This window comes from Meleagris gallopavo, chromosome 3 (assembly GCF_000146605.3).
Source record: "Meleagris gallopavo isolate NT-WF06-2002-E0010 breed Aviagen turkey brand Nicholas breeding stock chromosome 3, Turkey_5.1, whole genome shotgun sequence".
Classification (NCBI taxonomy): domain Eukaryota; kingdom Metazoa; phylum Chordata; class Aves; order Galliformes; family Phasianidae; genus Meleagris; species Meleagris gallopavo.
In genome coordinates, this window is record NC_015013.2 from 67411317 (window position 1) to 67425533 (window position 14217).

The following is a 14217-nucleotide window of genomic DNA, read 5'->3' on the forward strand; positions in this document are numbered from 1 at the left end:
CAGATTTGCTACCACATAATTGACTTCTATAAAGTAGTCTGAGTTTTAACATTTTTAAAAGATCTTTGAGGCTGAGGTGACAGACTTCAGTTCCACTACTTCGTCTTTACAAAACATTCCTTGATATGCACTGAAATTGCAGCATCTTTCTCTATACAATGTATTTTCAAATTGTAATCTTTGATAACTGACATTATTTCCTTTCAAATTAAGTATAATATAGAATCACAGACTCACAGAATCACAGAATGGCCTGGGTTGGAAGAGATCTCAAGGATCAAGAATTTCCAACCCTCCTGCACACAGGCAGGGCCACCAAGCTCCACATTTAATACTAGACAGGCTGCCCAGGGCCTCATCCAGTCTGGTCTTGAACACCTCCAGGGACGGGGCATCCACAACTTCTCTGGGCAGCCTGTTCCAGCACCTCACCACTCTCTCTGTAAAGAATTTCCCCCTGACATCCAACCTAAATCTACCAGAGTAGAGAGGGACAATCACCTCTGCTGTCCACCCCTCTTCTGATGGAGTCCAGGATACCATTTGCTTTCCGAGCTTCATGAGCACACTGCTGGCTCATGTTAAGCTTTTCCATCAGAACGCCGAGGCCCTTCTGTGCAAGGCTGCTCTCAAGGCTGCTCCTTCCAGTCTGTATGGATGCCTAGGATTCCTCCAGCCCAAGTGCAAAACCTTGCACTTTGCCGTGTTGAACCTCATCAGGTTCACCTGGGCTCACCTTTCTAGCCTGCTGAAGTCCCTCTGAATGGCATCCCTTCCTTCTACCGTATCAATAATAATATCATATTATTTATCTTGACAACAAGGTGCTCATCTGTCCATTTTTCTCTGAACACTTCCTTCATCCACAATCTTTCTTTTTTGAGGTTCAGTAGATAGGTTGAATTATTAGTGTCAGCAATCAAATTTTACACAACAAGTGGAACGAGCACATGCCACGTGTAATATATATGGGGTTCGATGTGACTGACTGTATGGGATGGGCACAAGGGGTAGAGTCGGCACCTCACTGCACTGTCCCCATGTCCAGAGACCAGATCAGGCCACTCGGTGGGAAAAGCTGCTGCCATGGTGGCATGGCAACAGGGTTTGTATTAGCCTGTAATTTTAGTACATGATATTGGATATGCTTAGCATCCTAGGGTATAGAGTACCTGTGGGGTCTCTGCAGCCTTTAGAACCAGAGATGTCCTTGGCTGCCGACACTTCTGAGGGTTCTGGCCTTGATGATCCAGATTGTCTATAGATCATGACCAAGACTGTTTCTTCCAGCCATATGCTTCTAATTTTCTGTCCATGTCATTATCATAATCCATACAGAGTTCAGTACTGAAAGCCGGAAGAATTTATCTTGCCCTAAATTTTCTGTGAACTTACAAATTTCTCAGGAAAGTATCCACTCAACCATCAGTATGAAATGACGTACAGAGAATGTAACATATATTATACAAAGCCATGAGCATTCTATGAGCCACCAAAGCAGCCAATTGTTTTATGAGAGGTTCTTCTGTGTTTATGAGGAGCTAAGTACAAATGACCAATGCGAAAGGAAAAATAATAAATTAAACATTTAGAGATGCTGTATGGACAAGAGAGGAGCCACTGATGTAATCTGTCTGGAATTCAGTAAGGCCTTTGACACAGTACCCCACAACATCCTTCTCTCCAAATTGGAAGATATGAATTTGATGGGTACACTGTTCAGTGGACGAAAAACTGGCTAAAGGATCAAGTCCAGAGAGTGGTGGTCAGTTGCTCAGTGTCTGGATGGAGATAAATGATGAGTGGTGTCCTCTAAGAGTTGGTGCTGGGACTTATACTCTTTAATATCTTTACCCGTGACATCAACAGTGGGGTTAAGTGCACCCTCAGCAAGTTTGCTGATGACACCAAGCTGTGGGGTGTGGTCAACACACCAGAGGGACAGGGTGCCAACTTGAGGGACAAGACAGGCTTTAGCAGTGGGCCCAGGTGAGCCTCAAATCAATAAATCCAAATGCAAGATCTTGCACCTGGGTTGAGACAACCCCCATTACCAATACAAGCTGGGGGATGAAAAAATTGAGCGTAGTCCTGCTGTAAAAGACTTGGAGTTACTGGTGGATGGAAAGCTGAAGATGAGACAGCCACGTGCCCTCGCAGCCCAAAAAGCCAAATGTAACCTGGGCTGCATCAAAAGATGTGTGGCCAGCAGGATGAGGTAGGTGATCCTGCCCCCCTATTCTATGCTGAGGCCTCACCTGGAGTACTGCATCCAGATTTGGAGTCCTCAGTACAGGAGAGACATAGACCTATTGGAGCATATCCAGAAAAGGGCCACAAAAATGATCCACGTAATGGAACACCTCTCCTATGAGGACAGGATGAGAGAGCTGGGGCTGTTCAGTCTGGAGAAGAGGGCTAAAAGATGACCTGATAGCAGCATTTCAATAACCTAAGAGAGGGTCTATGAGAAAGAAGGGGACAGACTCTTCAGCAGGCTCTGTGGTTATATAACAAGAGGAAATGGTTTCAAGCTCAAAGAGGATAGATTTAGGTTAGATATAAGGAAAATGACTTTTACAGTGAGTGTGGTGAGGCACACTGGAACAGTTTGCCCAGAGAACCCAACCCTGGCTGGACCAGACCGTGGGGATCCTGATCTAGCTGTGGATGTGCCAGCTGGGGAGATGGAGTAGATGAAGTTTAAAGGTCCCTTCCGAACTCTAAGGATTCTGTGATTCTATGATTTCTGGGGAAAAAGTAAAGATCTACAACATTCGTGGTACCTGGGAGGTTAATAGGAAAATGCATACTTGACTACCTTTCCCAGCAAATTAAAAATGGGGTCTCAAGATCTTGTTCCTCACTCTCAAGTTCTCTGACGAGAGAAGATTTTGAGGAGAGCTGAAGTTACTTCCTAAGACAGCAGCTGCTTCAAGGGAAAGACTGGTTGAGGATCTGTGCTGTCACAGGATTGTGATGCTAAGTCAGAACATCTTTATGAGAAATGGCCTGGTTTCAGATATGTCAAACCAGGGAACACAAGCCAATATGTAAGCCATGACAACGATCTACCATTGTCCTCACCTGGCTGTGAGGAAACACCCCTGAATTCCGGAGCACAGAGCTGTAGCTGGGTTTTTCTGTGTCTCAGCTCCAGCACAGCTGGCACCTCAGACCAGGCCAAAGTTAAAGGCTAGCTACAAAAATAGTAGGAATAAACTAAAGGAAGCAGAATTACACCAGCTATTGCTTCTCCTTTTTTATTTTATTGACTAGTTACTGGGCATAGAGGCTACTGGAATTTAAAAGCTAGTCTATGCAGGTACAAATGTTTCTGTCTATGCTTTGCTGCTTCAAACCATTTTCAGGGGTATCTGAAAGGTCTCCTGGATCTCACCCTAAAATGGGCTAAAAGTGCTAATTGAGATTCAACAGGCCTATGTTGCTTGCTCATCTGGTCAGAGACCATTACTGAATCCATATGTCTTGGCTCTGCAGTCGCTGACATGCCAAACCTGGATCTGAGTAGCATGTCAGCAGGTATGTTGATGACTAAATCCAGGACGAGAGTACCAGAAAACTATTGCAGCTTTCCCAGAGAGGGATACAGAGGAAGTCTAAAGAAGACAGCTGTGCTTGGCTAACAACTGATGAGTGCTGAGCTGTGTGTAGGCAGATTACGGCACATAGAACATGGATTATTTTATTGCTGTTTTCTTATGTCATGCAGTGTTACTGTGAGCAGTACCCTGAAAAGGCAGTTGAGTCACAATCTGTTCCTGCTCACAGCTCCCAGGAGCAGAGCAGCAGGTACAGGACATAACTCAGGCTTGCGGAGGCAATCAGAGCTTAGCACACAGGCCTACAAAGGCATCTGGCATTCAAGCACTCTTTTGGAAGTTAAAGAGCCACTTGATTCAATCTGAGGTAGCTGACCTTAAGTCACATTCAAATTGAACAGTGGAATGGGTGGAATGGCAATATGCTATCATTTTTTCAGATGTCATTTTAGCTTTCTCTTTGAAAAAGATTCTCTTTGAAAAAAATTTTAACAATTCTGTTAAAATGGCTATCATCTCTCTCTCTTTTTTTTTTTAATGAATTCATTGCATATTTATAAGCTTTGATGCCTTTACAAGGAAATTGGTGACACCTCCTTCTGCTATTTTCTTCATCACAGTTAGATTAGTTTTAAAAGACCTGATTAAAGAGATTGTCTTCAGCATTATTTCCAGCTCCAACTCAAGCTTTCCTTGTTATATATTCTCTCCAGAAATAAATAATTTTATGACTCCTGAGAATGTAAAAGGTCCGGAAAACTAAAGATAATTCCACAATTAATGTGAAGGGTCTTTTTGTGCATTCAGTCTACCACAGCACTGCTATAAGATGCTGCTTTATGCCATGTTTTGGTGAAAAGATGTCCAATGGTAGACATCATTTCAGGAATACAGAAAAAAAAAAATGGATCGCAGTCAGTGTAGGTTAGAGGTAGAAACAGACTTGAATTTTTGGAAGTATTCCTCTTTCTGACATCAGGGAATGGAGGAGTGAGAACACAGCTAGGATTTTTCTCCCTGACTCTCTCTCTCAGTTCATTTTCTTTTTCTCCACAACTTTGATTGTCTTTCATTACTCAAGGAGGTCCAGACTGTAAAAACCAAGCAGTGCTTACCTGATCATACTATCCTACTATAAGTGAGACCACTCAAAAGCATATCTACTAGCAACGTAGTTAAGTCCACAGTACAGCTTATATCGGTCTTACTCTGCCAACTATAGTCAATAGAAAGACTTACACTGACTTATCTATATTTTTGTTAAGACTGGGCTTTTGTTAAGCTTGAGATTGGAAGTTAGAACAAGAAAAGCAAACTGTAACTCAGACAACACAGTAAAATAAAAGGCAGATCAAATGTAAAGCCAAATGAAATGTTTGAAACGTAGAATTTGCACCCTTAAATTAGCTACCTGAATTAAACATCTAATTTACAGGCACACTAACCATCATACATGGCAAACTGCTTTGGTCCATTAAAAAAAAATCAAAACATCATTTAAAAAAAAAGATTAGAAATTTCTAATTCCATTTGGCATAGGGTCTCCCAGTAAACTGGTGATATGAAGAGAGATAATAGTTTCAAGTTGTGCCAGAAGAAGTTCAGGCTGGATATCAGAAGAAATTTCCTCTGTGAAAAAGTGGTCAAGCATTGGAACAGGTTGCCCAGGGAAGTGATAAAATCTCTGTCCTTGAAGGTGTTCAAGAAATGTGTAGATTTTCAGGCAGCACTGAGGGACATGGTTAGTGAGCACAGGGGTGACGGTTTGATGTTGGAATAGATGACATTAGAGGTCCTTTCCAACCTTAATGATTCTCCGATTCCATGATTCTATGACTGCTTACACAGGTATCATCAGATTGCAAGTCTTATTTTCTTGACTGTTACTGTAGTCTCATACTTCCATTTTGCCTTTCAGGTTGCCACTTTCCTCAGTTGTGTTCCTGCTCTTACTGCCTTACCAGCTGATCTTTCCATGAATCAGCCCAAGGGAATAAAAGACTGGTTTCTGTAAGGAAGAATTACAGAATACAACTAACAATGAATCATTAAGGTTAGGAGGTATTAGTCATTAAAATTGTTTTTAATGAATGAATCTTGCAGTGTCAAAAGCAATACTCACCAGACAATGAGGGAAGTGCCAGGATGTACTTATGCAGTGTGTAATGTGTAGAAATGACATGACAGCAAACATCATCATCTAGAATGTAGCAGCATCTGCCTCTCCTCATTCTAATAGAATTATAAAGGTTTTGCATCTGCTGTAGTATCAACAGGCACAGAACAAAATAAGAGGAGATAAGGAACATTTACTTCCACATACCACAGATAAAGACCAAGTGTACAAATACAAAAGGGAAAAGTAGGTTGTAATGAAAACTGACTTTTCACAGGTCTTTCTGCATGCATAGATGATCAGATCTCTTTTGCAGATTTCTTGGAGCTGAGACAGAAAAAACCCTGAATTTAAGCTACATCTACCTAAGCAGGTAGTGTTTCAAAGAGAGAGAATCTGGAAGGTAGAAGAGTTGGTGATAAGGATGAGATGTACATATCCAATTTAAAGGTTTTGATGAAAACTAGATCTGGTTTGATCCTTCTTATTCACTACCCACTAGCAGTTGGAGTATATTAAGTACCTTCCTGCAGCATTTATTGCTGATTATTTTCATTAAAAATGAATCCAGTTTGCATGCGTCAAGATGATTCCAGACTCTGAGAATAGTGGGGAAATTCACAAAAATGCTCCTGATTCAAATTAAAATAATAGGATACATATGTGTGCCTACAGTGTCCACCAAACTGTATTTTTAGGGCAATTGCATTTAGGAGACTGCATTCTTAACTCCACCGATTTCAAAATAAGGCACCATTATTAACCTATTACAATCCATTAGCTGTTATATTTCTTTGGCTGCAGTTTCACTGAAGCCCATAAAACAGAGTCCTATCTTCCTTTTTGCTAATGGCTGTCTTCAGCACCTGCTTAAATGTGAATTTTTTTCTGGTGATTTCAAGTAATTGTACAAGAGCCTCCAGGTAAACTATTAACTCATTTGCTTTGAATTGGATTTTTAAGTGACTTTCATTGTTATTCAGGAATGCTGTTTTGTCTTAGCATCAGTGCAGAATCTATTTTATATTGGCAGGAGCAAACATTCCTTCTGCTGAGAAGACAGGAGATGGTATAGAGCCAACTATATTTTCTGTAGTTCCAGTGCTTTTCCAACATCTTCCAACACCAACACCTTGACAGCTGCTGCTGTTGCATCTGACCTAAAGCATAGTATCTTCATTACATCTACTGCTCTGTAGTAACTTTTTTTTTCACTTCTCCCATGACTAGGTGCATTTTGTATAGCTCTTGTTCACTTATTAGTCCAACTCTGCCAGTAGTCTAATTTCATATATTTAATAAATATTAATAAATTCATATTTAATTATTTAAATTAAATATTATTTAAGCTTAATGAAGAGCTGAATATCCATTTGTGTGAAGCCCACAATCACTCTGTTTCATGTTGCTCTATCTAATACTTCCATCTATGTCCATAGTTTTGTGCCATGACATCGTGAAGCACACAATGCAATGAAGTAATGCCAGCAAAATCCACGTCTCTATCCATGGAACATACCCTTGTTCACTCAGCAGTTTCTTTGCTGCAGTGGATATGGTCCATATCCTCTAACTGAAGAACAGTTCCCTGGAGGACAGTGCCTGCTCTTAGCAAAAATATAGTCAGAAAAAAAAAAGATGCCTTCATTGGTTTTAATGTCTAATTATAACCCATAGGCCACATACCAGGGCCTTCTAATCTAAATGCCTGGGGCAATAGAGACAATTAGTTAAACAAATGTTCTTTTTATTTAGCAAAACATTCCCTATACGTTTAGCCATTGAGCTCCTCTTGCTGCAGGTTAACTTTTTTTGAACTAGCAGACAATTTTGTGATTAATTATTTGTCATAAAATTGATGTGTCAAAATAGAAAAGTAGCTGAGAAGCACTCATGTCAGTTTTAAATGATGAGACTTTCTGATCAAACTCAGGTCAAAAACAGATGTTTGCAAGTAGCCACATGGTAGAAAGAATCCAATCATGCTATTCTTGCTTAGTTCAGTCCATGCATCTGAATATTACGCTCCCACATACGCAGCAGGTTTTCTACTCACTGGACTACTAAGTCATCTTCCTTTACACTAGAAATAGTTATCCACGTGAAGTGAAGCATCTTCAATTGGAATGACTGTTAATGTTATTTACTCAACATGATTCATGCACTTGCTTAATATCTACCATTACAGAGATCAAATGTCTATCTCATAAACATAAACACATCAACTCAAATGTAGACAGAAAAACAAACAGAAGCTCAAAACCTTTTGCATGTTCAGACAGAACATGTTATCTTGGTCTCTAGTATGCCTGCTCACAAGATGGGATAGATAAGACTACCTTGTTTTACTAAAAATTTGAAACACTCTAATTTCAAATTACAAAGTGTATGGACTTCCTAAAAATAAAAATGAAAAAATGAAAAAAAATATATATCTGCACAAAAATTCACTGAGATCTTGCTATAACACAAGTTCTTTCTATAACACAAAACTAAGAGAATCAGCAATGTCTTGAACATACATGATCCCCTGAGATTTCGTGTTCCTTTAAAGTAGTTAAAAAATTCATCTTCCTGACGTTCCTTTGAGGTAGGAAGGTAATATTTTCCTCATTTTAAAGATGTGAAAAATGCCATACAGAGGTAATAAGTAATCTACGTCAAATAAAATGTCATTGGCAGAATGTATAGAGAACCTAAACATATAGACCTCAGTCTTAACTACGGCATTGCCTTCTTCCATAAAGTCTTCTTCTTTCTAAAGGTATCACAGCACTGAAAGGGATAAAGATACTTTTTTGCCTCATCTCTACTGCTGAGGTTTCTCCTTTTTCCATGAGATCTGATCAAGTATTGTTGTTAAAGCACGGGATAATCATTCAGATCATCCAGTTGACTGTGTTTCAAGCATATGCTCTAATTACAAGACTTTGAATTATTTTGGCTTTGGATCTCTTTTCCTAATGTCAAAGAGAAACCTTACTGGAGAATTTGAGGTTTATATAACACAAAAATCTTCACTAAAGTCATCACAATTCCATAAATGATTTCAATGAATCAGTTTGTTTTTTTCCAGAGAAAGCGCAGTTTGCTGAGATATTTCTAATCATTTATTTTCAGAAAAAAAAGTTAAAAATCTGGACTTCAATCATTAATTCTTTCCTGAGACATAGTTCACTCTCTCACAGATTTCGTCTGACAAATAAAAAATTAGGAATAGTACTAGAAATAACAATGGTTTATCACTTATATTTTATTAGGAAAGAAGTCTTATTTGTGGTGAAATTCTTCTTGGAACTTTCTTTGGACTGCAGTGACATCTACAGGTACTCAGAAAATTTTCTGAATGTGAAGTGAAAATGAACCTAGAATCATGTAATCACAGAATCATTAAGATTGGAAAAGACTTCTAAGACCATCCACCTGTTCCCACCATGCCCACTAACCCATGTCCCTCACTGCCACATCTACATCTACACATTTCTTGAACACCTCCAGAGAAGTTACTCCATCACTTCCCTGAGCAACCTATTTCAATACCTCATCACTCTTCCTGAGAATAAATTCTTCTTAATATCCAATCTGAATGTTCCATGGTAAAAGTTGAAGCTATTACCTCTTGTAAAAGAAAAAGATCACACTGGAAGGTGAAGAACTCAGACCAGTTTTCTGAAGTTATGGAAAAAATGGTTGAAGGGAACAGCATCAAAATTGAGACTTAAACATTTGTTTACATTTTCTAGGTAGGTGAATCATGACCTTCATACGCTGAGGTCTTTAAAGAAACAAATGAATTGCCCTGGCACCACTTCCAGATCCTGGACTAAGAATGAAAAGATTCCTCATACTGTGCCACTGAGTTCAGGACATTATATATATTATACATTATATTATAATCATGTAAAATGAGGTAGCACAATAAATAATTTTGGTTATTAGGAAAACCTTCTTTATATCAAGATCTGTGCTTTATCAAAGTGTACTAAAGAGTATGGTGAGAGCAAATCTTTTTTGCAGCAAAAGTGCAAGAAAAAATTGTTAAATAAAAGCTGCCTATGGGAAATCACCAGCACAATTTAGCCATTCACAGAGTAGACCATGACACTACCAGCCCTGACCTTTGAGTGCTTTGTAGCATGGGGTAGATCCACTCAGAACTTCAGATGGATCCACTGTAAGACGGTAATAGTGTCATTTGTATTTTCTCCACAGCATCCAGTTATTTAAATAAGAAAATACAATCTTAGAATCATAGAATCACAGAATAGCTCAGGTCAGAAAAGGCCTTAAAGATCGAGTCCAAATGCAACGTAACCATACTACCCTAACTAAGAATCCACCACTAAATCATATCTCTGAGCACCACAACCAAATGGATTTTAAACGCATCCAGGGATGGTGACTCAACCACCTTCCTGGGGAGCCTATTCCAGTGCTTAACCACCCTTACTGTAAAGAAGTTTTTCCTGATATCCAACCTAAACTTCCCCTGGCACCACTTGAGGCCATTTCCCCTCATCCTGTCACCTGTCACCAGTGAGAAGAGACCAACCCCAGTCACGTTGTAATCATAAGGTCTCCCCTCAGCCTCCTCTTCCCCAGATTAAATAGCCCCAGTTCCTTCAGTCTCTCCTCATAGGGCATATTCTCCAAGCCCTTCACAAGCCTTGTTGCCCTTCTTTGGATCTACTCCAGGAGCTAAGTATTCTGTTTAAATACTCAGTTAGCCTTTTTCATTCTAAGCTCTCTCCTTGCTTTGAATTGTTCAAATTAGATTTATCTGTAAGTTCTAAAGAAAAATATGTAACTGTAAAATAATGTAAATATAAAATATATTACACATATGAAGCATCACAAAATATAGCATGGAAGCAACAGATTATAGTAATGCAGTCAGTAGTTTTTTATCCATATTTTCTTCCTTAAGTAAACAAAAAATCTTGTATAATTGTATATAATCTATTTGCTAATATGCACAAAGAAAAAAGTATGTTAACATGTCGCCTTGTATCAATAATGCGGAATGATGGATATTCTGAAAATCAGTACTGAATACATTCAGATATCAAAGCTTTGCCAGGTCTTTCTGAAAGAATTGAGAAGTATATAAAGAAATATTGTCCAGGGACAAAAATTTAATGGTAGTCTAATTCAGAAAGCTGCATTAACGCACTAAATTATTCTGTTCCCCTCTGCCTTTCAGTTAAAATCAAGAAGATGAACACTAATAAGAACAGTGGGTCATTTCTCTGGACTTTGCAGTCTTCCACATTATGCATGAATCTATCCTACAGCCATTTGGAGAAGCACAAGGAGCAAATGAGCTATGAGTCATGGAAAGAAGAAAAGACATGTCACAAATATTGAAATTAAACGCAAAAGAAAATGACAAATGCTGGAAATGTGAGTTGCCTAACAAGCGACAGATAGTAGAACAAGGCAAATGCTGGAAACAGTAAGTAATACGCGAAGACAAACACTGGGAAGAAAACACGGTAAAATAAAAGAATGGAAACAATACAGAACTAATGGTATCACTGATCCTAAGGAATTTTGAAAGAGTAAGACAAAAATAGACAAATAAAGCTCAGGGGAAGATGCTAAATTAAGGCACAGTACAAAATAAGGGATCAAAAGATTCACTGAGAAGCTTGATCAGAAGCACAAGAATTGTCAGTGATGGATTGATGCTGTAAATTGCTTTTTGTGTAACTTCCATACACTCTTTTCTACACTAATCTATTTTCTTTCTTTTTCTAATCTTTCTTTCTCTCTCTTTTTTTTTTTTTCTTCCAAATCTTTCTCTCTATATATGTTGATAGAGTTTTCAAGATTATGGAAGATTTTTTTAAGACATTTGGCCATGACTTTAAAACTAGGCATCCAAATTTTGATCTATACTTGAGAAGTCTTAATGACTTGCAGAAATTACATTTGCTAAACAAGACAAAAATTTTACCACGTTCATTTATTAATTACAAAGTGGAAAAGAAGAAAAGAGCATGAAAACAAAGAGGAAAGGGCACAGTCTCAGTTGACATATATGAGTGGAGTTAGATGATCCTCTGATTTATATTCCTTAGGAAACTGTCACCATGTTACTACTTCTGAGAATGACAGCTCCCAGCAGGGTAAGGGAGAAAACAGATTTGTAATTAAGAGTATTATTCTCTCAACTAACCTAAAGCAACTTTGTGAGGCATCTGCTCTGAGCTGCATTTGACTGGATACTCTGTATGCCCTGATTTTGCAGGGAACCAAGGAAGATACAGCCATACTTAAAAGGCAGAGCAGTTGCTACACAAGCACGTTAAGAAAAAATTCACTAGAGTGAAACTAATAGATGAATGTGAGAATAGAGGAGATCTTAAAAAAAAAAATTGTATAAATGGACTTTTCCAGCTCTCATGGCTATATCCAATTTCAGTACAACTAATAATGGGATTAAATTGAGAGTGAAATTTCCATCCTTTAAATAAAAGTTGGCAGCATTGTAGATAGTAGTTGATTTTAGAGGCTATGCATGCTGCATTCTAAGAATAGGGATCTTCCGTTTTAACACTGCAGTCAGCAGCTTTGTAAAGGAATAAAATAAAAACTTGTACACGTATTAGATGGAACAAGACCTAGGATTGGAAACTCGGATTTTTTCTTGATTGAATTAAAGATCTTTTTACACTGTTGTTTTATATTTGCAAAGAGTCTTCATGTGAACACAACCAAGTAAAGTAATTGTTCAAAATACTTCAATATAGATAAGTATAGCCTATAAAGAATTATATCTTTTTATCCTTTTCTACTCAGTTTTACATTAACTTTTAGTGCCTTGTCAATACTATTTGTCAGTTGAAATATGGTATGTCAGGATATTTACGTTAACAGCTTTTCTGGGACTTATTTGTTTACAAATCTGAGTTAAGGGAAGAGGAATTAATATATATATTTCTATAAAATTTAAAATAATTTCAAATTAACAACTTTTAAATTAAAAAAAAAATAAAAAGAAAAAAGAACTTTTTGAACCTGGAGTCACACTTTCCATGGAGAAATAACGTGACTGATTCCGTATTACTGCAAAGATTTCAATGAAATTTACAAACCTTTTTAGAATAGAATAGTGAGAACAAACTAAGGATATACTTTAATTCTTTTTAGCAGGACACTACAGCTTGAAAAGTGAGGACAGGTGAAAAATGAAGATATTGAGTAACAAAAAGTATAACTGTAATCTAACAGATAAAACACTGCTTTCAGAATGTAAGCATGGAGAAAAAATAGCACAAAAATAGAGGCTATTTCTGACACAAAATAGAGGTTCTGCTTAAAAGTGTTGTCATTTGTAAATGGGGATTCTCTGTTCATTGCAAAGGACAGAGACATTAAATCAAACCTCACCAAAGCAATAAAGAAAGATTTTCTCTTCCTTGTATCACCAGCTATTATCATGCACCCACCTGGAGCACTTACAGGTCCAAACACCTGACATTCAATACAGCCCCCAACATAAATGTACTGATTTATGTTACATAGTTATACTCAAAAAACTACACAGTTAAGACACCTGCACCTCTGCTCATTAGAGAAAGATCAAGTGAAGTTTTCACTTTATTTGAGGTAAGTTTAAATTCAGAGCCCTGCAGTCAAGCGCTATGCGTAGACTCATCATGTGCGGCATTTTCCTGAAGCACACAGTGTCACACAATGTAGGAAACAACCTACAAAATTTTCTGGTCAGGAGTCTTGGAGACAAGCTCGAAGTCAAATTAATTGCTTATTTCTCCTGCTTTCCTGTTGGACCACACTCAGGGCTGATTCTAACCTACTCTTCCAAGCCTTTCCCAAGAAATCGTGTGGGGGTACCACACATGATTAACAAGGCCTTCAAAGGTACAATAATCCATCAGCCTCCCCCTGGAGCAATGCAGAGTCTGCTTGCACACACATCGACACGATCGCAGCTTTCAGCAAGATGCCTCCAAATCCCACATCCTCCATTCAGCAAAGTAGAGAAGCTTTTGGATTACATGCACAAAAGGGCAAGCAGATTTTATAAACTCCACTAACAGATACTGTGTGGGTGACATCACAGACTCGTTTAGGCTATGTTTGCAAACTATGTATACTAAAATGAAAGAGTGAATAAGGACTGGAAACATTGATGATTAATGATAACTTGATTATTTCATTTCATTAAAAAAAAAAATCCATAGGGAGAAGAATTACAGAAAAACAAACCTGGAGATAAGTTATCAGGGGAAAAAAAATGTTTTTTTTTTTTAAAGGATAAAATAAGCTCATACGCAATCTAGAAGATACAGGAACAAGTACACAACATACACAGACCATTAAATAATATTTTAAGAGTAAATACTAATTTTGAATCTATAGAAAATCACAAACAAATAACTAGCAAATAATAAACTAAAACCTGACTAATAAGTTCTAGACTTTTGATTCATGTATACTGACTTGCTACACTACAAAGATAAAAGTGAATACACAAAGATAAAGTGAATAAAGTGAGATGAGTAATATCAA

At 37.9% G+C, this 14217-nt stretch overlaps 1 long non-coding RNA gene across 2 annotated transcripts; it reads left to right on the forward strand.

Moving 5' to 3' along the window:
* Window positions 1-3128: 3128 nt before the first annotated feature.
* On the forward strand, window positions 3129-11195 carry LOC109367029. Of its 2 annotated transcripts, none has more exons than XR_002113762.2 (4): window positions 3129-3325; window positions 5482-5616; window positions 8940-9005; window positions 10883-11195. It is a non-coding gene; the product is annotated as an uncharacterized LOC109367029 (long non-coding RNA). The 2 variants fall into 2 exon arrangements; XR_002113761.2 differs by lacking the exon at window positions 3129-3325 and adding an exon at window positions 3779-3930.
* The last annotated feature ends 3022 nt before the right edge of the window (window positions 11196-14217 follow it).